At 40.8% G+C, this 24866-nt stretch overlaps 1 protein-coding gene across 13 annotated transcripts in view; it reads left to right on the top strand.

Moving 5' to 3' along the window:
- Positions 1-24866, top strand: part of PTPRM (protein tyrosine phosphatase receptor type M) — a 712166-nt gene that overhangs the window by 232486 nt on the left and 454814 nt on the right. The window lies entirely within an intron of this gene.

Here is a 24866-nt window from a genome sequence, read left to right as displayed (position 1 = left end):
AGAGAGCATTGCAGTAGCCAAAGAAGGTGTTGCAGTGGCCAAAGACAGGGACGTGCATAGGTAACAGAAGTAGAACGCTCTTCTGCAGAGCATGCTGCTAGCAGGCATACAGACAATCCAGTGCCCTCAGCCAGGACTCAGCCATCTCCTGCATCGCCTGGACAATATGGAGTACTGGGAACACCAGCGAATGTTCCCTGTTGCACCCCTGCTGCCACCCAAAACTCAGTGCACCGAGAACAGTCACACCTAGGAGCCCAGCATATTTGAGTCATCCCCCAATAACTTCAAGCCCCGATGCTCCACACCAGAAGGCCCAAGAAGAAGCAGAGGCAAGGTGTGCGTACCTGCTTGCAAATTGGAGCTCCCACTCGTTGCTGTTTTCTGCCTTCCACTGCACTGTGTCACTTTAAAGCTGTGTTTTATTGTTGTTTTAATTAAAGGTTTATTTCTGCTTGCTAGATAATAAATTGTTTAGTAATAAAACCCATTAAATTGATTCATAAAGAATTTGCAATGCATTGTATACAAAAAATCTGTGACTTTTGCATAAATCAGATTTTTTACAAAAGTATAAAGGCACAGACAAGATGAAATAAGAAGTTGCCACTTCTACCACCCTGTGAAGGAGCTGAATCAGTTCTGGAGCCTCCACGGAGCCAGGCATAGCTGCTGTCGCTTCATCAGGGTTCCTTCTGCTGACAGTTGCTGCAGTGGTCAGTCTCTTCCTGCAGCTTGGCCCTCCAGCTGGGTCACTTTAAAGTCTCTTTCCTTTGGAATTAGTCAATGAATGGAAAAAGGAGAATTAACACAAATGAATTGTCCCAAAATTGGGTCAAGGTTCTCTTCCGTCAGAGGGTGCTTGTCGGGCTGTGGCCTAAACTAACTTCACAAGTAATAGAGGGGAATGGTTCCCTCTCAAGGTGGCCTGAAAGGAAGGGGCCATGTGACAGCGTTCATCTGGGGGGCTCCTACTTTCATGAGCCCTCTCTCCAGGAGTGTAAGACTGCAGATCTCCATTCCTCCTAGGTCTGCCATTAACTGAGCTGAATTTCTCCCTCTTAAGCGCTTCCCTCCAATTCTCACATCTCTGAGGTGCGATGGGGTGGAGCCACCTGAGTCCATATTAGCTCATTAACCCTTCGTTGTCTGGTATGGGTTTGTATACCCCGTCACACACCCATAAAAGCAACTGCAATGTTCACAAACCATTTATCCACAATGGGATAACAGCTAGAGGTACAGCTGCACATTTTCAGTCCTGAGACTCAAAGTAAGAGCCACAGGCATCCCTGACAATACTGTCCTGGCTGTTCCCATTTTGTAGTGGACACCTCACTGACTGCTCAAACTACTAAGTAGGTCTCTGTAGCCTCCCACCCATTGATACAGCTTTCTTCTTTCTTCTTACAAACTGTGCAAAATACAACATGCAGCTATAATCTTAGGCAAGTTTTTTTTGCTGCAGCTTCTAACGTAGCCATTAATAATCTCCTGAGCATTAGCAAGTTTTATAACCCAGTGCAACATTATCTTTTGCATGGCATCACATGCCTGCATAACAATGGCTTGAACAGTTGATCTTTCTATGGTGAATTGGTTGGACTGATAACATTTGGGGGTGGTCAGTTCCTGATGACAGTAGCAACCCACTTCTCCATATGGATAGGTCAGTACAGGTTGGTAGGCTGTCACTGCAGCTCCAGGGCCGGTTCAGTGCAGAAGTCAAAGTTGCCTTCACCATCCTGAAATTCTCCCGCCACTGCTGATCACCCAGGTCTAGGATCCTCCTGGTTTTCTGAGCCCAGAAACAGCGCTGCACTGTGTGAAGCTGCACCAGGAAGAGCTTGTGTAGTAGCAGCTGCTCGGGGTTGTCCTTGTCCTCCTCCCTCTGCTGCTGCTGGAGGAGCTGCAGACACATTATCTGCTCGGCGGTGCAACAGGTGAAGTCCAAAACTGAAGCTGCTTAGTGCCGGGAGCTCAAATACAGCCCAAGCAGCCTCTGTGTATTTGTGATTATCAGCGTAGCAGCATGGAGTGTTGTTGGGTCTGTGGTGGCTGGCAGCAGTTCAGAAATGGTGCTCGCCTGTCCAGACGGAGAGGAAGCATGGGACAGAGATCTGAACCATGAGATTTTTAGAAATGGACTCCCAAGTCCCAGAATTCCACTGGCTTCTGTGCATCCCACTGTGCACTGTGGGGGGGGGGGAATCCCAGAATGCACACAGCATAAAAGCAAAGAGCATAAGGATACATTCCCAGAATGCCATACGCTTAGTACGCACCAAGCCCCTGCCATGCGTACACAATGAGGTGAATGGAAAGAGGGCACAGCAGTCCCGTGTGCACCCTATTAGTACAGCTTCCTATTGTGTACCAACTAGTGCGTGTCAGCTCGGTGTGAACTAAACCCCCCATGTAGATAAGCCCTGAATATATAGAGAAAACTGTGGATTTTACTGTACTGTCAAAACAAGGAAAACTGGGGAAAACATTTATTTTGTCCTCTGATCCTTACCAATTATAGCAATTTTACCAGTTTAAAAAATAATTTGGACATAAATGTGATCTTAAATTGATGGTGTCCCTTTTAAATTCTAATCCTGCCACTGATTTGATGGTCCTCCTTGTCACTTGTGGTAAAATTTTCAAGCTTGGGTTTCTAAAGTTAGGTTCCTATTTAGGTGGCCTGATTTGCCAAGGTACTAAGTCTTGACAGCTCTCATTAAAGTCAATGGATGCTCAGCAACTCTGATAATCAGCCGCTTAAATGGATATTTAAATGTGGCCTAACTTTAGACTCCCAAGTTTGAAAAGGACAGAGAATGGAAAAAGATAAATAGTGGTGTCTCCCAGGGGTCTGTACTGGGACCAGTCCTATTCAACATATTCACAAATTATCTTGAAAAAGGGGTAAACAGTGAGGTGGCAAAATTTGCAGATGATGCAAAACCACTCAAGATAGTTAAGTCCAAAACAGACTGCGAAGAGTTACAAAGGGACCTCACAAAACTGGGTGACTGAGCAACAAAATGGCAGATGAAATTCAATGTTGATAAATGCAAAGTAGTACACACTGGAAAAGGTAATCCCAGTTATACATATAAAATGATGAGGTCTAATTTAGCTGTTACCATTCAAAAAAGAGATCTTGGTGTCATTGTGGATAGTTCTCTGAAAACATCCACTCAGTGTGCAGCGGCAGTAAAAAAAGCTAACAATGTTGGGAATCGTTAGGAAAGGGATAGATAATAAGATAGAAAATATCATATTGACTCTATATAAATACATAGTATGACCACATCTTGAATGCTGCGTGCAGATCTGGTTGCCCATCTCAAAAAAGATATATTGGAATTGGAAAAGGTACAGAGAAGGACAACAAAAATGATTAGGCATGTGGAACAGCTTCCATATGAGGAGAGATTAATAAGGCTGGGACTTTTCAGCTTGGAAAAGCGATGACTAAGGGGGGATATGATAGGGGTCTATAAAATCATGACTGGTGTGGAGAAAGTAAGTAAGGAAGTGTTGTTTATTCCAAGAACTAGGAGTCACCAAAAGTTAATAGGCAGCAGGTTTGAAACAAACAAAAGGAAGTATTTCTTCACACAACGCACAGTCAATCTGTGGAACTCTTTGCCAGAGGATGTTGTGAAGGCCAAGATTATAACAGGGGTAAAAAAAGAACTGGATAAGTTCATGGAGGATAGATCTATCAATGGCAGTTAACCAGGGTGGGCAGGGATGCAAAACCATGCTCTGAAGTGTCCTTTGCCTATTCCCATAGCAAATAGGCTATGGGGGATGGGATGTATCACTTGATTACCTATTCTGTTCATTCCCTCTGAAGCATCTGGCATTGGCCATTGTAGGAAAACGGCATACTGGGCTAGATGACCATTGGTTTGACCCAGTATGGGTATTCTTATGTTCTTATCTGGTGCAGAAAGGAATTCCCACAGAGTAGGTCAGAAGTTGTGCTAAGTATGTTTTTGCAGCATTTGTTCCTTTTAAAAAGTTACTTTAAGAACTTTGATGCAAAAATTAAAGTTTCTCAGTACAGTAAGATAATAGAATCTTTAAAATTTGATATGTCTTTCCTCTGATTACATTCTCTAAACTATTAAAGCTGGGAAACAATGAATTTGCACATATTCTCAGTATTAAAGTAGCTGTGCCTCGCAGTAACAGAGTGAAAATTACAGGAGACAATTAGAAATTGTCGTGTCATCATATTTTCAATTAATCAAACCAAGCTGTGTATTAGATGCTGACAAAATAAGGAAGCGAGATGAGAGGAGCGATTAAAAACACGTAATGAAGTAGAGACTTTGTTAAAACTCAGTACTTACAGTTCTCGTTTGCCTTAAAAGGAATTTGTTTTCCAGTTTCAAGTTCCTGTTTCTAACACAAGCAGAATAGCAGTCTGTGTGAAACATACTGAGTATTTATTGAATTATGAAAAATAAGTGAGGCTGACCATTATTCACACAGGATTTTCATTTTCCTTTAATATTTGAATGTAGTCTGGTTTATTATGGCAGTATTTTTCAAGTGACAATGTAATATTTTTAAAAAATTTGTCTTGTTCTTCATCAGCATTTTTATACAGCTTATTTTAGATTAGATGAAAAAGGCTTTTAAAATAACAAGGAAAAAACCTACAGTATTTAGGAAGTTCCATTAACATGATTTATATTTACAGAAAATAAATGGAAGTATGATGGAATTATGCTTTAAATATCATAGTTCACTCAAACTTAATAGACTAAATTACAATCAGATGCAGTGAATATGAATCAGTTGGTAAACTACATTTTTAGTTGAATGTAAAAATACAAAACCATTATTTGATCAATCAGTGGTGCATAGAGTGCCTACTATTAAACTATCTTCTATTACTTATGTTTTTTATGGTTACCAGGATACAAGATTAAGTTTAACAGGTCTGCTTGTGCATAGCAATTTGTGTGTCATATTAAACGGATCTGAGATCCAAGTTATTGATTTGAAACAGCTGTTAATAATGAGTGACAAGCAGATGCTATTAAAGAAAATTTGTATTGAAAACTTGCTGCACATACCATTGTTGTGGTCAGCCTTGAACTCTCTGGTGAAATCCATTGCAAGGGGACAAATTACTTGGCCACAAAAAAGGTTTCACACTATTCATCAGCATTTCAACCGCCATTACTTAGAGAAATTGACAGTTTAAACTATAGCTTAAAATTCAAGCACAAGTTGTGGTTTATATTTAATGAAGTTTGGAATTGTCTATTGGTGTTGTCAGACAGCTGTTCAATGACAGGATACCAGTCCATCCATCTTTAAGACCACAGAAGCTACTAAGAAATAGGAAAAATGCAAAGCTGTTTGTTGTTGTTGTTGTCTGGATTTTCCTTGTCTATAGTTATCTGGTGCCCATTTTAGGAAAAAAACATTTAAAGTACATTATAGGCTAGGAAAAGCTATTTAAAACGCTCTTTTTTTCCAGATTTGCCCAAATCCCCAAATATTTCTTTTGAACCTAATACTTTATAACATGTGGGCTAATTAATTATAGAATGGGTGAAATTTTCAAATGTATCTAAGTACCATTTTCACCTACTCTACTTTGAAACAGATCTAGATCAAAGTGCATTGAGGAACTGCCAGTAGGGTGCACATGGGCAGTTAATGTGTAGCCAGTTGGGATGGGGTAGATTCACACCCCCGTTTTCCGTAAATAAATGTTTCTGTAGACAAGCCCTAAGTGTCATTGGAAGTCAATGTGACTTAGGTTCCCGTGTGCTTAAATTGCCTCTGAAAATGGGATTTAGGTTTCTAAGACACTTAAACGCTTTTGAAGATTTTTACCCTTGATCATGATAATATTTAGTTCTGGAAAGATTAAACTAGATGTGGAATTTAATGTTCCTACAACAGCTATGACTTAGGACCTGATTTCGGAAGCATCCCTGTTCAGGAAGGCCTCTTAGGCACATGCTTAATTTTAAGGCCCATTTGTGTTTAAGTCCCATATAAGTCAAATTAAGCATGTGTTTAAGTGCTTTCCTGAATAGCATGTTTCACATAATTAAATTCTTGCTTCAATTAGAGCCTTAGGTCTTGATTCATTTAAAAAAAAAAAGTGTCTTCCCTACTGCTTTGCTGAACAGACTTCTTCAAAAATGAATATACATCTTCAGGGCTCATGAAGTGTGGCAAATGAGTGGATTAATATCTTGCTGAATCATGTCCAGATTAATGTACTAAGTGTGTTTTTTCTCCAGTAAACTAGAACCATATAAATTGATATATTGAATAATATGGTTGAGGAGTTGCATAGAGAATAAACCAATATGTAATCCCATAAGGTAGATATGTCCATATCTTTGTGTAAATGGGTAAAATTATTTAGATTCCTTTAAAAAATATTTGTGTCATTAAGGATGAGTCCAAATGGATTCTCACTGAATTGGGGATTAAAACAAAAGCATAATATGATATGACTCTAAAGTACTTCTGCAGTGGCTGGGAAAAATCTCCCAGAAAGATTTTGGGATGAGAAAACTCATGGCTTATCGGTACTCAGATGGCTTGTGAAAGTCTGGGATGTTGCTACAATGCTGTAAAGTATTATGTGAATAAACATATAGATAAAGTGACAACCTGGACAGTGTATATCATGTATGGTTTAGGAAATGACATCATCTCTGCTAGATAAGAACTTGTAACGTTTCATTGTACTGTAATGATTAAGGTATCTGAAGAAAAAAAGAACAAATAGTTACAGGGGCTCTTTTTTCTGTTTACTTTTTATGGTGATGTTTTCTGTAAATAGATTTTTATAACGTTGAGGAGTGACTTTTCAGATTGCTGCAGAGTCTGGAATAGTTCACCTAACCTTATTTCATAACATAACATCCTCATCTATTAAATTAATTTTTTACTTAACCTTTTTCCATTGCATATTCTAGCCTACATGCTGAACAAACAACTAAATTTATATCTTTTTACTTGCTGTGTCGTCTGGAAGATAGTACAGGAAATTGGGAATCTGAACTCTTGGTGTGTCTCCCCTTCCCCTTGTTGTTTTTCCTCTGCCCCATGAGAATACACACATAGAAGGCACCTTGTGCATGTAGTTCTGCACTTTCTGTTCTATAGAAAGTGGAGCCAGCTGCTTTTGTGATAAAGGCGTCTGTGCATTGGGAAAGATATTTCAGAGTGGTGTGTGTGTGTGTGTGTGTGTGAGTTGTTAACCATGTATCCAGGGGCTACTTAGGCACCTTTTATATTAAAAAAAAAAAAAAAAAAAAAAAAAAAGGCTAGAGTTTTCAAGATGACTTGGAAATTAGCTGATAGAAGCACTGTATCTAATTCTTATGTATAAAAAAGAGAATTAAATAAATATTAGACACACTGAGCACTAATACTCACATCTTGTGTTCTCACATCTCAAATCCCTTAAAGGTTACTAGTTAGGTTTAAAATTTTAATATATATTCTTACTTTGTTACTAACTGTTGAATACAACAATTGAAACAATTATAGAAAAATCTAAATTACTCTCTCTCACTCTTTTGCCATTCACCAAGCTTGGATTAGAATAGATCATTTAACGTTGAAAACATCCTACTAGGCTAAGGCCCCATGAGTTTATACTCCAACTTCTTGGGGCTTCACCTCACAACAAATAATAGACTCGAAACTCACCTTAAACAGGAGTGAAACAGACACTTTTTCAAATCACTTTCTCAATATTGCCAATCCCAAATGTTCAAAAATCATGAATCAGGCTCACCAAAAATCATGAGATTGGCTTTAAACTAGGGGCTTCTGCAGGCACAGTTTGGATGACACCTCTTCACTCCAGTCTCTTTTGAAAATAGCATTTAGGACTATCTACCCAATCACAACGATTTCAGTTAGGGGTGTCAAGTATCAGAGGGGTAGCCGTGTTAGTCTGAATCTGTAAAAAGCAACAGAGGGTTTTGTGGCACCTTTGAGACTAACAGAAGTATTGGGAGCATAAGCTTTCGTGGGTAAGAACCTCACTTCTTCAGATGCAAGATACATCTGAAGAAGTGAGGTTCTTACCCACGAAAGCTTATGCTCCCAATACTTCTGCTAGTTAAGGGTGTGTTTTTTTTTTTTTAACTGAAATAGCTATACCAGTTTAATCGCTAGTGCTGACACAGTTGGTCTAGGTATAAAGGTGCCTTATATCAATACAGCTGACTCCCTTTCCTATACAGGAATAGCTATTCTGGTATAAATCATCTTTATATGGCTATAACTGTGTCCCCACTAGTGCAAAATCTGTTGTATCACTTACAAGGAATGGAGGGAATGGTTTAATGGGATAACATGATTTTAGTCAAACGAACAGTGTGCCATCGCTGGTAAATAGTATCAATGGCCTATGAGGGTCTGGCTGGAGAATCTTGCCTACATGCTCGGGGTTCTACTGATCGCCATATTTGGGGTCGGGAAGGAATTTTCCTCCAGGGAAGAGGCCCTGGAGGTTTTTCGCCTTCCTCTGCAGCATGGGGCAGGGGTCACTAGCTGGAGGATTCTCTGCTACTTGAAGTCTCTAAACCAGGATTTGGGGACTTCAACAGCAGAGTCAAGGGAAAGGGTTGGGACGGCTTTGTGGCCTGCATCATGCGGGAGGTCAGACTAGATGATCATAATGGTCCCTTCTGACCTTAAAGTCTATGAGTAAACTATCCCGCTATAACTGCAGTTGTATGCCTTTTGTGGTAAACAAACCTTAGTTCCTCTTTCCATTGGGGAATAAGATATACTGGTACAAGCACTTTTACACTGGTATAACTGCACCCACACATTAAAAGTCACATTATGTCACACTGAATGTCAGTGTGACATAAGCTCATAAGTCAATTACTTTGGAAAGTTTTATTCAATGAATCTTAATTAGTGTTTGTAAAGTGTTTTTGAATTTTTGGAATTAAAACGCCATAAATTCCAACTGAATATTGAGTTCTATTAAGTAGTATAAAAGTTAACTGGGAAAAATACTTTCACTCAGTACTCTAGAAGAGTAATGCCTTTTAAAAAAAAGACTTTACAGATGAATGTTACTAATTGTAGAACTATGTACATATCTAAACAATATATCTAACATAAACAACATATCTAAACTAAAATAGGGTTACCATACGTCCGTTTTTTCCCAGACATGTCCGGCTTTTCGGCAATCAAACCCCCGTCTGGGGGGAATTGCCAAAAAGCCGAACATGTCCGGGAAAAATACCGGCCGGGCACTTCCTCTCCCGCGGCTGCTCTGCTCCTCCCCTGACTCAGACTTCGGCTCTGTTTAAGAGCCAAGCTGCCCGAGCCAGCACTACCGGCTTCGGGCAGCCCCCGTGCCTCCGGACCCTGCGCCGCTGGAGCAGAGCAGCTGGAGCCGGGGAAGAGAAGTGCCCGGCCGGGGGCGCAGGGTTCGGAGGCATAGGGGCTGCCCGAAGCCCGAGTGCTACCGGCTTCATGGTTTGCCGGGCAGCCTCCAGACCCTGCACCCCCGGCTGGGCGCTTCCCCTCCTGGGCTCCAGCTGCGCTGGGGAAGCACCGGCCGGGGGCACAGGGTCTGGAGGCTGCCCGGCAAACCGTGAAGCCGGTAGCGCTCGGGCAGCCCTTTTCATGTGGCTGGGAGGGAGAAGGGGGAGTTAGGGCGGGGACTTTAGGGAAGGGGCGGGGAAAGGGTGGAGTTGGGCGGGGCCGGGGTGGGAAAGGGGCGGGGCCAGGGCCCGTGGAGTGTCCTTTTTTTTTATTTTTTAAATATGGTAACCCTAACTAAAACAATCTTGTTTGCAGTGGTGTTGTGGCCATGTTGGTCCCAGGATATGAGACACACAAGGTGGGTGAGGTAATAATTATTATTATTATTATTTTTTGGGGGGGCCAACTTCTGTTGATGAAAGAGACCAGATTTTGAGCTACACAAAGCTGCTCTTCAGGTCTGAGAGCTGAAGACCTTCTGGGTAATAAAACCGCCACAGCTGGTCATGTCAGCTGACTCAGGCTCGTGGGGCTTGGGCTGCAGGGCTATAAAATTGCACTGTAGTTGTTAGGGCTCAGGCTGGAGCCCAGGCTTTGGGAGTCTCCCCCTTTGCGGGGTCCAGAGCCTGGGCTCAGAAGGTCAACACTGCAATTATATAGCCCTGTGAGCCCCAGTCAGCTGACACTGGCTAGTGGGGGAAGGATAGCTCAGTGGTTTGAGCCTTGGTCTCCTAAACCCAAGGTTGTGAGTTCAATCCTTCAGGGGGCCACTTAGGGATCTGGGGCAAAATCAGTACTTGGTCCTGCTAATGAAGGCAGGGGGCTGGACTCGATGACCTTTCAAGGTCCCTTCCAGTTCTAGGAGGATAGGATATCCTATTTAGGAGATGGGATATGTCTATTTATAAATAAAAGTGTCAGGTGTTCTAGTACAGTGTAGACATACACTCTGAAACGCAAGAAGAATTCTGTAGCGCAAAACTTTCTCCTTCATCAACAGAACTTGGCCCGATAAAAAATATTACCTCACTTATCTTGTCTTTAAAATAATCTTGACTTTTACATGCTAGTTTGGGGGGCGGGAGGGGAGGCTTAAAAATGAGTATGCTCGATGTATCAGAAAAAAAGTAATTTTGGTTCAAAGAGAAGCGTTAAACATTATATTATAGTCAGAAAACGAACACTGATAAAACCTATTATAAATCTATGGAGCATGTTTTCATTCCACCTTATTTTTTGATAGATGGGGGAGATTTCTTGTGGGTTATCTTTGTTCAAACTCATAAAAAAGGGAGTAAATTACTCCTGTATCAGAATGGCCCCTGAGGCTAATATGATTATAAAGTTACTGATATATCAAACAAGATTTTCAGAAGGCTTTGTATAGTTGTAGGATTTAGTGCCATAGACAGTCATTGTGTTTTGTTCCTATATTACAAGCCAGTGACAAACTGTCAGCTATTGAGTGCTTGTGGAAGTGGAATTCGAAAAATGGATGTCATTTTAATGTGCTATGTGTTGCAAATACTAATCTGAACAATGCCTTATTAGTAGTTTATACACCTGACAGTATTATGATGGCAGTCTGCCATTATCAGTAGTTGGGAAATTGGTAATTAGCCAAGTGACAGTAATCCTTCCATGGATACTATCAGCAAAAAGCATAATGACAGCCTGCTCCTGAATGAATAGTAACTTACTGCTGGGGTAGTCTGAAAACTTGAACAGTATATATAGATAAAATCATTAGTCAAATATTAACCCAGGAACCCTAAGCTGAAACAAAATTGAATTTCTATAAAAGTTGTAAAGCTCACTGTCTTCCTGCCTCAAGAAGCTTTTTGTATTAACCTCTGTGTTTAACAAAGCTTTCAGCCTGTCATTGGGAAGGGAGGGAAATAACAATAGCACTTAACCCCGTTCTTGAAGATGTCCCCTTTTAATAAGGATAACATGCAGCTTCATTCAAGGTGCTTTTGTTATTTCCCCAAAGGTTGTACCATCTTCTGAGAAAGAGAGTTTGCCTTGGGAGCTCACCTGGTACATGTTAAAAGCATTCTGTTTGATTTTCCTCCTGGGTGTATTGTTTAGTAAGTTCCTTGCTTGGATAGGTTCGTTCTTTCTTTCTTTCTTTCTTTTTGTAAAGGCATTGTTATGATGGAACAATGTATATGTGCCGCCACTAGGAGAGAATGTGAGATGATGTAGCCTACGGTATTACCCTTATGCAGCTGGTAGTCAGCTCTACAGTATTTATCCCTGAAACAGGTACTGGAGAGAAAACTGGCTCATGCTATAAAAGCATAATATATGCTGATTAGTAAGGGAAAACCTTGGAAAAGATGGGCAGGAATTGTGCTTGCATTTCTTATTGTGTGCAGTGTATAACCCACACAGGCCCTGAAAGGCTAAATGTGGGCCTGAGATGCCAATCTTGCTACCTAGCTGCACTTGGAGAGTGGGCCAGGCTTAACTTAACTGATGATAAAGCCCAGCTGGGTGGTTAGTATAAAGAAAGGAAGTTGAAAGAAGAAGGGAGTTGTAGGGAGAGAGTCTGCAATCATTCCCTGAGATATAGTGATGAGAGGAGTGAGCCCAGGCAGGGAGAGTTAGCCCTGGGGACTTTGCTTGACTTGTGAAGGCAAGCGGACAAGAGAGATGAAGCAGCTGTTGGGAGTGGAGTGGGAGGGTGGGAGTGGGTGGGGAAGCCCTGATAAAAGGTCTGGATTTGGACATTGGATTGAGTTTGGGATTTTTGTTAGGATATTCCACAGGAGGGCCCTGGGAGTCCTGGCCCAGAAAGAAGAATGAGTTTAGAGAGGACCTGAGAGAGGCTGAGTAAGAGAGAAGCCCAGGGAGGCAGCAGCAAGGATTTGTGAGGAGTAGACTTTGGCTTTGCTGGCTGTAGGATCTCTGGGCTGGAAACTGATGTGTGGGAGGGCCTGAGTTCCCCTACTAGCCTTGGGGGGAAACAGTGTCATGAAGCCCCGCCCCCCATATAAGGGGAAAGGACAGTGGAAGCCCTGGGGCAAAGGGGCAAGGAGCATGGGGCCCAGACTTTTATAAAAGGACACTAGACTTTTATTTATGGGACTCTGTTACCCTGGAAATGGTGCACTAAAATTATGACCTGGCTGAGTCATAGGAAGAGGCGGTCCACCAGAGGACCAGAGAGGCCATTGTTGGGTTGTAAGATGGGGAGAGATCTGCTATGCTACATCTGACCATGAGGAGGCACTCCAGTTGTGAGTTCAGCCCTTCACACTAGTCTTTGCCAAAAAGATTTGCAATTTCCGGATCATGCTGCAGCTGCCCTTCTCCTTGGATTAGGGTTGCCAGGTGTCCCGTTTTTGACCAGAACACCCAATTGAAAAGAGACCCTGGCGAGTCCGGTCAGCAGTGCTGACCGGGCGGTTAAAAGTCCAGTTGGTGCAGGACTGGCAGGCTCCCTACCCGGCTCTGCACGGCTCACAGAAGTGGCCGGCATCTCCCTCTGACTCAGAGGCACAGGAGTGGCCACGGGGCTACTGCAGGCTGCCCCCACCCTGAGGGCCAGCTCTGCAGCTCCCATTGGCCGGGAACAGCGGCCAGTGGGAGCTGTGATAGTGGTGCTTGCGAGCTGGGGCAACACGCAGTCTTGCCTGGCCAGGCCTCCACCTAGGAGCTGGAAGGACATGTCGCCACTTCCGAGGAGCTGCCTGAGGTAAGCACCGCCCAGAGCCCGCACCCTGAAACCCCTCCCATACCCCAGTCTCCTGCCCCAGCCCTGAGCCCCCTCTGGATCTTCAGGTGGCAACTGTAGTTTGAAGGTTTTTAAATCTAACATGGAGCTGGAAGTTGAAGCTTTCAGCTTCTGTGGACCTCACCACAGCAATCCGTGTCTGTGACCGTCCACCCAGATTTCTGTGTGTTCTTCCTGGGACCATCCTTGAAAAGCATTTGGAAGCTTCAGCTTTTCATGGTCTACTCTTGAGCAAATGACAGCAGTGGTTCATAATAGGCGCTTACTTCCAGGTGTAGATCTTGGTGTGGTTATTGTCATAGTTTCAGGGTAACTGCACCTGTATTTCCCCACTGTGAGGGCACCCATTTAAAGTTTCTGGCTCCCTGCTGTCTCCTCTCTTGGGCAGAGACCCATGTGTCTCTCCCTCCTGAACAGGGGTTTTAAGGCTGCACATCTCCCTGCCTACACGGTGATATCTACAGCAAGCCAGTCTGCCTAAAGGCCAGGGCTTGTGCTTTGCTTTCTCTCTCAGGTCCATGGACAGTGTATTACCAGCAGTTACAAGTTACCACACAGCTCTTTCTAAAGAAGCCCATTTATTCTTAAGGTAAAAGCATTACAGAGAAAACATATAACATCAAAACAATAAATGTGCTTATATACATGCTAAAAGTTCACCAGAGATTACCCATCAATCTTATGGTGCCCTATTAGACCAAAGTCTTTCCAATCTTTTTGCAAAGGTTGGGGAGACCCTCCTTTGGACAAAAGATTCTGCCTTTTTTGCTGGATGAGAAAGAAGGACCCATATCAGGTTAAGCTCATCTTTTTATACCCAAAGCCCTTTATTTGTCTTCTAGTCTCTGAGAAACACAGGTTGAACTGGTATATGCAGACAACTTTGGGGGTACTACTCTAGGGTTTTGTAATCTCAATGATTCACTTTAATAACCTCCCACTTTTTAAAGTTTCTGTTGGAGCTGTGGTAACCCTCCCCCGTGGAACAGAACACGATAATTTTAACTATTCATAAATGTAATACTATATGGTCTGCGAAGACTTACCATGTGATTTCAATATCTGTCACAGTATACATCAAGCCCTAAATGGTGTCAAAGCCAGCTATCTTTGAGAAACTGCTTCTCCAATCATATTGGCTGAGGTCTCTTGGATTCTTACTACTGTCTGTTCCTGGAATTGTGCTGTTTAGGACTGTTGGCTAAACAGTATTGACAGGGCTGATATGTCAGGTTCTCGAGGGGTAGTGGGAGGAGGTAGACCAAGTATCTAGAGTACTATGTCCTGTTTTGAATAGGTGGTAACTTTCTTGACCTTTGTGAAATCTCTAATGACATCATCACGTGAACTGCTTGCTATGTGACACTCTTCTGAAGCGGCCTGATATCTGAAGAACAGCGTTGCTGCAGGGGGAAGTTGAAGTCTTTTAGCCAAATGAGAGACCTGCAACCTGCTCTGCAATCTCTCCATTGGTATTTTTAGAATTAAGATTTTTTGATATCTATCTTTCTGCTCCTGTCTCCCTGTGCTAATACTCTGCATTTCCTGCGTCCTGGGTTTCTCCCCTGCCAAGGAGCCTAGAGTGCTGTGCTTCTCTTCCTCTATCGTGACTACACTGAGAAATGTTCAGAATTCTTCTGCCAAAGATGTTAGAGTGCTGTGCACAACCACAGGTAGCAAAATGTACAGTGAGGAAATTTTCATTCTTCTTCCTGTAGGAGAGGTGAATGCACTATAGGCCAGGCTCTGTAATTACTGAGTTGGCTGGATTGGAATGATGTTTTGCAGAGCAGTCTTTTGTGCCCTGTGAGAATCTCTGTATAGATACAGTAATTCCACATAATGCAGCTCTCAAAGGTGCTAGTGTACTGACTAATTTCCTTGTATCCTTAGGAAATGCATATAGGTGTGTTGACTAGATCTTGCATGGCACGTTTATAGATTGCAAAATGCTATATTTTTTCCACTAAGTGTTTCCCTCTCTTCCCCATTGGGAGTGCTGTCTTCAGTTCTAGGAGAGAGAGATTACAGTTAAACTGGAGAAATTGGTACCCTTTGTTATTTGTATAAAATCACTGTGCTGAATTTTGATCATATGCTACATATTTTGGAGGTTCATGCTATATATTTTGGATACCATTTACAAAGAATCAGTTGAGAGTGCTTGCAGCATCACTTGTCGGCGCTTTCTATGCCCCCCAGAATATCTGTTGTCAAAAACCCTGCAGGAAGTGAGAAAATTACCTCTGGGGAAAAAAAGCATATCCATTTAATGAGAAAAATGATCTTACTTGAAAATTTTAAAGTTCATTTAAATGTAGAAATGTTACCGAGTGTATATATTGTTATGCTGGCAGTGTTGTTAGTTGCCAGCAACTGTGCTTTGATGTATTTGCAATTGCAGACCTCTTGAAGCTGATGGGCATGCTAGCCACTTTTCATTAAATGAGGGAGCATTAGATGCTGCTTTTTTTAATGCTGCTTTTTTTTTTTTTTTTTTTTTGCCACCTGAAACAATAGAAGCCTCTGCCCAAAGCACTGGATCATTTGGGAAGGCCTGTGCAAGAACTAACGCAGGTAGATTAAGAGGAGTTCTATATATTCATAGAGTTTCAGGCCAGATGATATCAAGTAGTTTGAACTGTTTTATATTACAGGCCATTAAATTTCACAGTTACCAAAGTATTGAGCCCAATAACTTGCATTTTGGCTAAAGCATATTGTTCAAAAATGCATCCAGTCTTGATCTGAAGACATCGAGATGGAGAAACTATCACGTCCCTGGGTTGGTGGTTCCAATGGTTAACCACCCTCACTGGTAAGAGCGTGCCTTATTTTTAATTTGTCTGGCTTCAACTTCCATCATTTGGTTCTTGTTATGCCTTTCTCTGCTAGTTAAGAGCCCTTTAATTCCCTGCATTTTCTCCCCAGGAAGGTACTTATACAGTGTAATAAAATCACGTCTCCGTGTTCTTTGTGATAAACTAAACAGATTGAACTCTTTAAGTCTCTCACTTTAAGGCATTTTCTCCAGTCCTCAAGTCTTTTCTGCACCCTCTCCCATTATTCAACATCCTTCTTAAAATGTGCAGACCAGAACTGTACAAGGTATTCATCTCACTAATGCTAAGGTAAAATCATCTCCCAACTCCTCTTTGCTACTCACCTGTTTATATTAAAGATCACAGTGTCCTTTTTGGCACATCATTACAGTAGGAGCTCATATTAAATTGCTAAAATTAAAGGCACTATGCTCCTTTTCAGAGCCACTGCTTTCCCCATCCCCCATTCTGTAGGTATGGTCTGCATTCCTTGTTCCTAGATGTATAACTTTGCATTTGGCTGTATGAGAATATATTTTGTTTCAGTGAGTACAGATTACCAAGTGATCCAGTGCTCCATGTGACTGCCATGTCCTCCTCGTTATTTACCATTCTGCCAATCCTTGTGTCATCTGCAAATTTTATCAGCAGTGATTTTATATTCACTTTCCAATCATTGATAAAAATGATGAACAGCTTGGGGACGAGTACCAATCCTTTGCTTAGCCACTGGAAACATCCCTATTTGATAATGATTCCTATTGACGGTTACTTTTTAAGGTCAGTCAGTTAACCAGTTCTTTATCCATGTAGCCTGTGCTTTGCTGATATTATATAGTGCTAATTTTAATCAGAATGGTGTATAGTACCAAGTATGTGACATCTACACATGTAACCTGTATCAATCAAACTTGCAATCTCAAAGAATGAAATCAGGTTTGTTTGTCAAGTCCTATTTTCCATATATAATACTATAATAATAATTAATACTATAATCCATGTATTCATACTAATGCTAAATATTTTCTTAGGGCATCAATCTTTTTGCAATCCTTCAAGATCATAAAAATAAAGCATGATCATGGAATCTCATTCTGCTCCTCAATACTACCCAGATTGAACTCTTGTAGAGAATAAGCCTTCTGATGGCTATTATTGCCAACTCCAAATTAAAAATTCATCTTTCTTTAACGAAACCCAGTAGTGTACTTTGAATTCAGAGTGGCAGTCCTCACAGTTTTCCTGGAATTCATTCCCTAGGTAAATTAGGAAATATTCCTCCTTTTGGTTAAGCATCATAATCCAGACCTCAGGCGCACGGAGAGTCTCCGGGCAGAATAGTCATGCCTCCTGTACTGAGATCTGCTGGATGGCCACGTACCCTCAATACATAAGTTCACCAAGTTCTGCAGTCTTAGTATTACATCTTTTCTTTTGGCAGAAGTCTTCTCCCGCCTTACTGCCCAGAGGAGGATAGAGGTAATGTTTCTATATAATCCACCTTATTTTTGGATGTCTACATTTAAAGGATGATCCTCCTTCTCACCCTGTAGGCACACAGCTGTGAAAATCACATTGTAATGGATCTGTGGCCCTTAACATGAAGAAGAATAGGAAGATATAGACTCATAGAAGGTTAGGGTTGGAAGAGACCTTAGGAGGTCATCTAGTCCAGGACCAACACCAACTAAATCATCCCAGCCAGGGCTTTGTCAAGCCGGGCCTTAAAAACCTCTAAAGATGGAGATTCCACCACCTCCCTAGGTAACCCATTCCAGTGCTTCACCACCCTCCTAGTGAAGTAGTTTTTCCTACTATCCAACCTAGACCTCCCCCACTGTAACTTGAGACCATTGCTCCTTGTTCTGTCATCTGCCACCACTGACAACAGCCTAGCTCCATCCTCTTTGGAACCCCCCTTCACATAGTTCTCCCCCCTCCTCCCCCAACCGCCCCCCACTCTTCTTTTTTGAGGACTAAACAAGCCCAGTTCCCTCAGCCTCTCCTCATAAGTCATGTGTCCCAGCCCCCTGATCATTTTCGTTGCCCTCCGCTGGACTCTCTCCAATTTGTCCACATCCTTTCTGTAGTGGGGGACCCAAAACTGGACACAGTACTCCAGATGTGTCCTCACCAGTGCCGAATAGAGGGGAATAATCCCCTTGCCTCCACCTGTTGGCAATGCTCCTGCTAATGCAGTCTAATATGCCGTTAACCTTCTTGGCAACAAGGGCACACTTCTGACTCATATCCAGCTTTTCATCAACTGTAATCCCCAGGTCCTTTTCTGCAGAACTGCCGCTTAGCCAGTTGGTCCCCAGCCTGTAGCAGTGCATGGGATTCTTCCATCCTAAGTGCAGGACTCTGCACTTGTCCTTGTTGAACCTCATCAGATTTCTTTTGGCCCAATCCTCCAATTTGTCTAGGTCACTTTGGACCCTATTCCCACCCTCCAGCGTATCTCCCTCTCCCCCCAGCTTCATGTCATCTGCGAACTTGCTGAGGGTGCAATCCAGCCCATCATCCAGATCATTAACAAAGATGTTGAACAAAACTGGCCCCAGGACTGACCCCTGCGGTACTCTGCCAACTAGACATTGAGCCGTTGATCCTACCCATTGAGCTTGACAATCTAGCCAGCTTTCTATCCACCTTGTAGTCCATTTATCCAATCCAAACTTTTTTAAGTTGCTGGCAAGAATACCGTGGGAGACTGTATCAAAAGTTTTGCTGAAATCAAAATATATCGTGTCCACTGCTTTCCCCATATCCACAGCGATAGTTCTCATCATAGAAGGCAATCAGGTTGGCCAGGCATGACTTGCCCTTGGTGAATCCATGTTGAAGTTATCTCAATTGGGAGGGAACTTTAGGACAGGGCCATGCTAGCCGTGACTCATAGTTTGTTTCTGCTTCCAAGCTGTAACAGGTTGAAGTACCCATTGTGATGGATCTGTGGACCTTTTTACTTGGAAAAAAGGAAATTTTCAGGTGAACATGAATAAATTTTCCTAGTCCCATTTCAGAAATATAATTCAAGAGCTGGTAGGTAGACAGTCACACTTTACTGTTGGATTTTAACAGTTGCTAGAGGCTATTTACTAGTCAACTTCTCTTTATTCAGGGAAAGTGGAATGAAGAACTTGTAATCTCTCTCAGGCTAGGTCTACACTGGGGGTGGGGGTCGACCTAAGATACGCAACTTCAGCTACATGAATAGCGTAGCCGAAGTCAGCGTATCTTAAGTCAATTTACCTGGCCGTGAGGTCGGTGGCGAGTTAACCGCTGCCGCTCCCCCATCGACTCCGCTTCCGCCTCTCGCCGCGGTGGAGTTCCAGAGTTGACAGCAGAGCGAACGGGGATCGATTTTATCGCATCTATACTAGATGAAATTTGGGAACAAATCAGTTGCTTTGTAAAATGCACTTCTACACAAGTCTAACCCCAAAGCAAAATGTTGAACATATTCTACAGGACACCAGACAGATTATAAAACATCAACCTCCCCAGAACTGCTGAAAACACAACTGCTTAAGTGCCTCACTAAACACATCCTTTGGGACTGCCGTGACAGTCCCATGAGGGCAACCCTCTCCACCTATATATTAAAAGCACTCAATTACTCATTCTGTTTAAAATCTGTCTTCAGTCTGGGTGTGGGGATGATCTGTATTCCATCTCATCTTGCCTTATATGAAACAGTGTTACTGAGACAATGGAAAGAACTGCATCCTCCCCCAGTTTCAAAGAGTGGAGGTTGGATTTCTCATCTCTTGTTAAAATGAAAAAATAAGTCACCTACTCTAGAAGAGCCAACCTGAACTTGTCCTCATGGTCCTGGGAGATGGTGCAAGACATCTTCACATTACAAAAGCCCTACCAGGATCAGACTACATTTTAGGTTTGCATCTCCAGACTTGTGGGTCTCTTCACTTGCTACCATTTTTCCCCATCTCTTTCTTCACTCTAACTTCTTTTCATTTCTCTTCCACTATGATCTTCATATTCTTTTTTCAATTTTTAATTCACACAGAAAGCTACATTTTCTTAATTGCAGATCATTAACCTTAGATTGTGAGCTCTTTGGGGGAGGGACTGTCTCTTTGTTTATACAGTGTCTAGCGTAGTAGGGTCCTGGTGCGTGAGTAAGTCTCATAGGCATTATGATAATAAAAATAACAATACAATACAATGATACTCTAATGTGGTGATACTCTTACTTTTTTGGGGAGGACGGAGAGGCACTACTAGAATTCTGGATCAGTTTGAAACTGTAAATGCTTCCCTCTAAGTTTATCCAGACGCTGTTATTTTCTTTCATAATCAGTCTTTGCACAGACTTTGTCCAAACTGCTTTTTCTATAAATGCTTACAGTGTTTGATTCAGAAGAATTTAAAAAAACCATGGAGGATAAAAGTAATATTACTGTCATAAGACGCACTGAGAATGTAAACAGTCTTCGAAGAGTAAGAAAACCAAACAAAGGCTATTAAGATAAACAGTGAAATTCTTTAAATATGTTGGAGGATTGAAGAAAAGACAGAAACATTGGATTTATTAAGATGGCAGTAAAGTAAGGAATTATTTGTACTTAAATGACTAAAGACACAAATGGTGGTTTCTCATTTGTATTTGATCAACATGTTAATAGTGCATTCATGAGGATAAAATGGAGGAGATTGAGATTACTGAAAGTGGTAAACAGTTACTTGGCTTAAAATCAAGATAAAACAATAGGTAATGATGGATTGCTTCTGTGTGTAGTAGAAGTGTTTCAAGATAAAATAGTTGAACTTTTAATTGTTTACAAAAAGATTTAGTATTTGAAAAACTGAAGGATAGTAGCTTTGGAAGCTGGTGAGAAGATGAGTCTCAGCTTGGTAATTGTTGTTTTAAATAATGTATTATACAAGGTTATAAACTGTAAATTTATTAAATAGAAAAATGGTAACAAAATAGAGGTAGTGGTTAAGAATCAGATGGTGTATAAGTGTTTTACAGTATAACTATGATAGAATAGGTGTATATGATGAATTGTACTAGGACAGATCTTTAGTGGCGATATACCAATTTATACTAATTGAGGATCTGCTGCACGGTATTTCAGTGGAAAATGATGCTCCTGAGTAGAAATAATGTCCAAGCGAAATGTGATTTAAATAACACTGAATTAGTTAATACTTGTATTTCTTGATGTGGAAAGGAGAGGGAGTTTAAACATTGAATAATCGTTTTGATTACACACTGCAAATTTTCTTTTAGATTGATGTTAACTTATGTTGTGTCTTTTGTGTGTGGAAAAACTGACTATTTAAATGGCAGCTAAAACTTCTTTGCTTACTACTACTCTACATTTTTTACCTCTGTTGTGCTGCTGCCAGCACCACATTTATTTAAAAAAGCTCTGTTCTGTTGTAACAAAGATCGTGACTTGAAATGCAGCAGTGAAGAAAGTTGTGATTTAGAACAGTGTTTGTTTTTCCGGAACGCTGTACATTGCACAGAACTGAAAGCCAAACAAAATCTAACCTACCAGCTTCTTGAATCTAACCTTTTCTAAATCCACGTCTCTGACTTTACTTCTCTGCAATGCCACCAGGATGCCAGACATTTTTATTAAAGATAATAATGAATAATTATTATAAGTAAAGCTATGTATTTAATCAAATGAAACCATTTTATTTATGTAATAAGGTAGCTCAGCATGCTTGATTTAATAACATCCTACTCACCAGCCTGATCTAGACACTTCATAACAAAATATTTCTCAGTTGAAGTTCATATATGAAAAAGTGTCTGAAGACCAGATCTGTTTCACTGTTGTGTTTAACACTCTTCTTTTAAATATTGAGAGCCAAAACCATCATTCAATCATGCATGAACAAATGATACCCCAATATTTCACCTACTGCATTACCATTTCAGTAAAATTACTTTTCAAGGGTAGATTTCATGTATTGTCATGTTCCAGAGGGAAAACTGATCACTGTACAGGAGTCATGAAAAACCAACAAAGCAGATTTCTCCATTCTATAGGCATTTTTTTCTTGCATGAAAAATGATGCTGCATTCAGTTTTATTGGATTTGACATTCCAGATATAAAAACTGTCTTTCAACAAGTTGATGCGACACTGTGAGAACTTGCAGAAGTGACTGCAAAATATCTCTTGTGCCATTTCCATCATTTTTGTAGGAGAGTATATTGCTATTCCAGTTGTCAGATTATTTAGTACAAACTAGACCCATTCCCTGTTCTTGGGCCACTCCATCTTTTGGTCATACCTTTTTATGTAAGAAACTCAAGCAGAGCTTCTGTAAATATAATTTATTATTTATTACTTGGAATAGCTGGTGAAATAAAGATTACAGACAGGGTCTTTGCTTCCTTTGGTACTTCTCTCACCTAAAACTTCCATTGATGATGATGAAAGTTACAGGGATGTTTTGTGTCTAGAATAGATGCTTTTGTTTGCTCTTTCTTTAGTTTTTGTTCTCTTTCTTATCTTTCACCTTTTTGGAGGTAATATTTTGATGGTTTTCATATGAAACACTAAACTTTTCAGTGCTGAATGAAGTACCAAGTACTTGCTGAATTACTGCTGAAGCATATGCATGTTTTGAAAACAATTGTTGAACCACTGATTTTATGTTTTGGGTTTTTTTTTAATTCATCCATTATTTAATTTATTTAGACTCTATAGTCAAAATGTTGACGATAGATGAACAAAATACATGGGTGACTCTATGTACACCTAAATAAAAGCAGTCTGATTTTTCACAGATGCTGAGTGCTCCTGCTTTGGCTTCAGTGAGAGTTGTTGGTGTTCAGTTCCTCTGAAAAGCAGGCCACTTTCATTTACATATAGATGTCTAAATATGTATTTAGGTGTCTTGTACTAGAAACACACATTTAAACTTTTTGACTTAATTACCATAATAAACCTCATATTTAAACGTGAGTATTACATCTAAGTAAAAAATTTATTGTAAACCAAGAACTTCTGTAGTTGTTGGCACATTTGCAATGTTTTTCTACTAAAAATGCACATTGAGTATTATATTTTTCCTTTGGGTAACCCAATAAATTTCATATTTTCTTACAGGTGATCTTTTCTTAATAATGCATGTTTCTGTCTGGATGATACTGATGAGCAGTCAAGTTAATTTAATGCAGTGCCGTTCTCATATTGCATCTTCTGTATACTGTACAATATGTGATAAACCTTTCTGTAGAGCTGAAATGCCATCTCTCTTGCAAAGTATGCCATAATTTTTCATTCTTTGTAGCTGAGAAAGTCAAAACTGGTTTGCTTTTGCAGTCAAAACAGTGTGTTTATCCACTAATTTATCTAATTTATCCACATACACAATATTTATATAACCATCTGGCAGAGCAATATTTTAGCAATCAGTGTAACAGATGAGAATAGTAAAAGTTGAGAGAGAGAGAGAGAGAATTTCTACATGACTTACCTTTGAAGATAAGTTGATTAGGTTTTCAAAAGCTTCATAGAAAATATTTTAATGGGTTCAATTTGCATTTGTCTTTCCTGTATATACTTCATCTATGTTTTAAGAAAAATGTATTTAATGCTTTCTGTCCAAACCTTGCCAGTTTAATAGTATGAGATTATTCTCACAGGAGATGCAAGATTTAACTAGATATACTTATTAAGGACCAAACTCGGATGCGTTGTCCATGGTTGTTGTTGCACTGATTTCAATGGAGTTGCTTCTATTTACCCCTGATTTTGAACTTGTCCTATGTCATTTTGCAGCCATCAACGGTGATCTTTTTCATATCAGAGAAGGTGCTGATGAAAAATTAGCACTGTACAATAATGCACATCTTAATAAAGATAAAGACCGGCTAACTGACAGATCTCAAAAAGTAGTTGGCAATTGGGAATCATCAAATAGAGATGTTTCAGGGAGCGGGGTAAGGGGTTGCACCGGGATTGGTACTAGGCCCAGTGTTGTTCAACATTTTCATCAGTGATCTGGAAGCAAATATAAAATCTTTGCTGATAACATTGGTGGATGACGCATAGATCGGCAGAATAGTAAATAATAAGTGATCTGGATTGCTTGGTAAGCTGGGCCCATGCAAATAAAATGCATTTTAATACTGCCAAATGCAAAGTCACATATCTAAGAACAAGGTCGTACCTACAGAATGGGGGATGTTTTCCTGGCTCTGAAAGAAATTTACAGTAATAGTTGACAAGCAACTCGACATACAATCCTATTGTGATGCTGTGGCAAAAAGGGCGAATGTGATTGTTGGATAAATGGGGGAGTGGTGATTAGGAGTAGGGAGATGATTTTACTGCTGTATATAGTATTGGCAAGACAAACGGGAATATTGTGTACGGTTGTGGTCTGCACATTTTATAAAGGATGTTGAAAAATTGGAAAGGGTGAAAAAGACCGAGATGACAATGATTTGAGGTCTGGAGAAAATGCCCTACAGTGTGAGAGCTAGAGTTCAATCTGTTTAGGTTATCAAAAACAACACTGAGAGGTGACTTGATTAGTGTACTTTCCTGGGGAGAAAATATTAAGTACTAAAGGTCTCTTTTATCTAGCAGAGATGTCTCCAGATCAAGACTGGGTGCCTTTCTGGAAGATATGTTTTAGTCAAAAACAAGATATGCTTTAGTGAAACACAAGGTGTTTGGCTCAATACAGGGGGTAACTGAATGAAATGTAATGGCCTGTGTTGTACAGGAGGTCAAACTAGACAATCCTCATGTCCCTAAACTCTTTGAATCTATATAAAAAGTTTGC

Source organism: Chrysemys picta, chromosome 2 (assembly GCF_011386835.1).
Source record: "Chrysemys picta bellii isolate R12L10 chromosome 2, ASM1138683v2, whole genome shotgun sequence".
In the NCBI taxonomy this organism is placed as follows: domain Eukaryota; kingdom Metazoa; phylum Chordata; order Testudines; family Emydidae; genus Chrysemys; species Chrysemys picta.
Note: the sequence above shows the minus strand (reverse complement) of the source record. Positions and strands in the feature narration are given on the sequence as shown.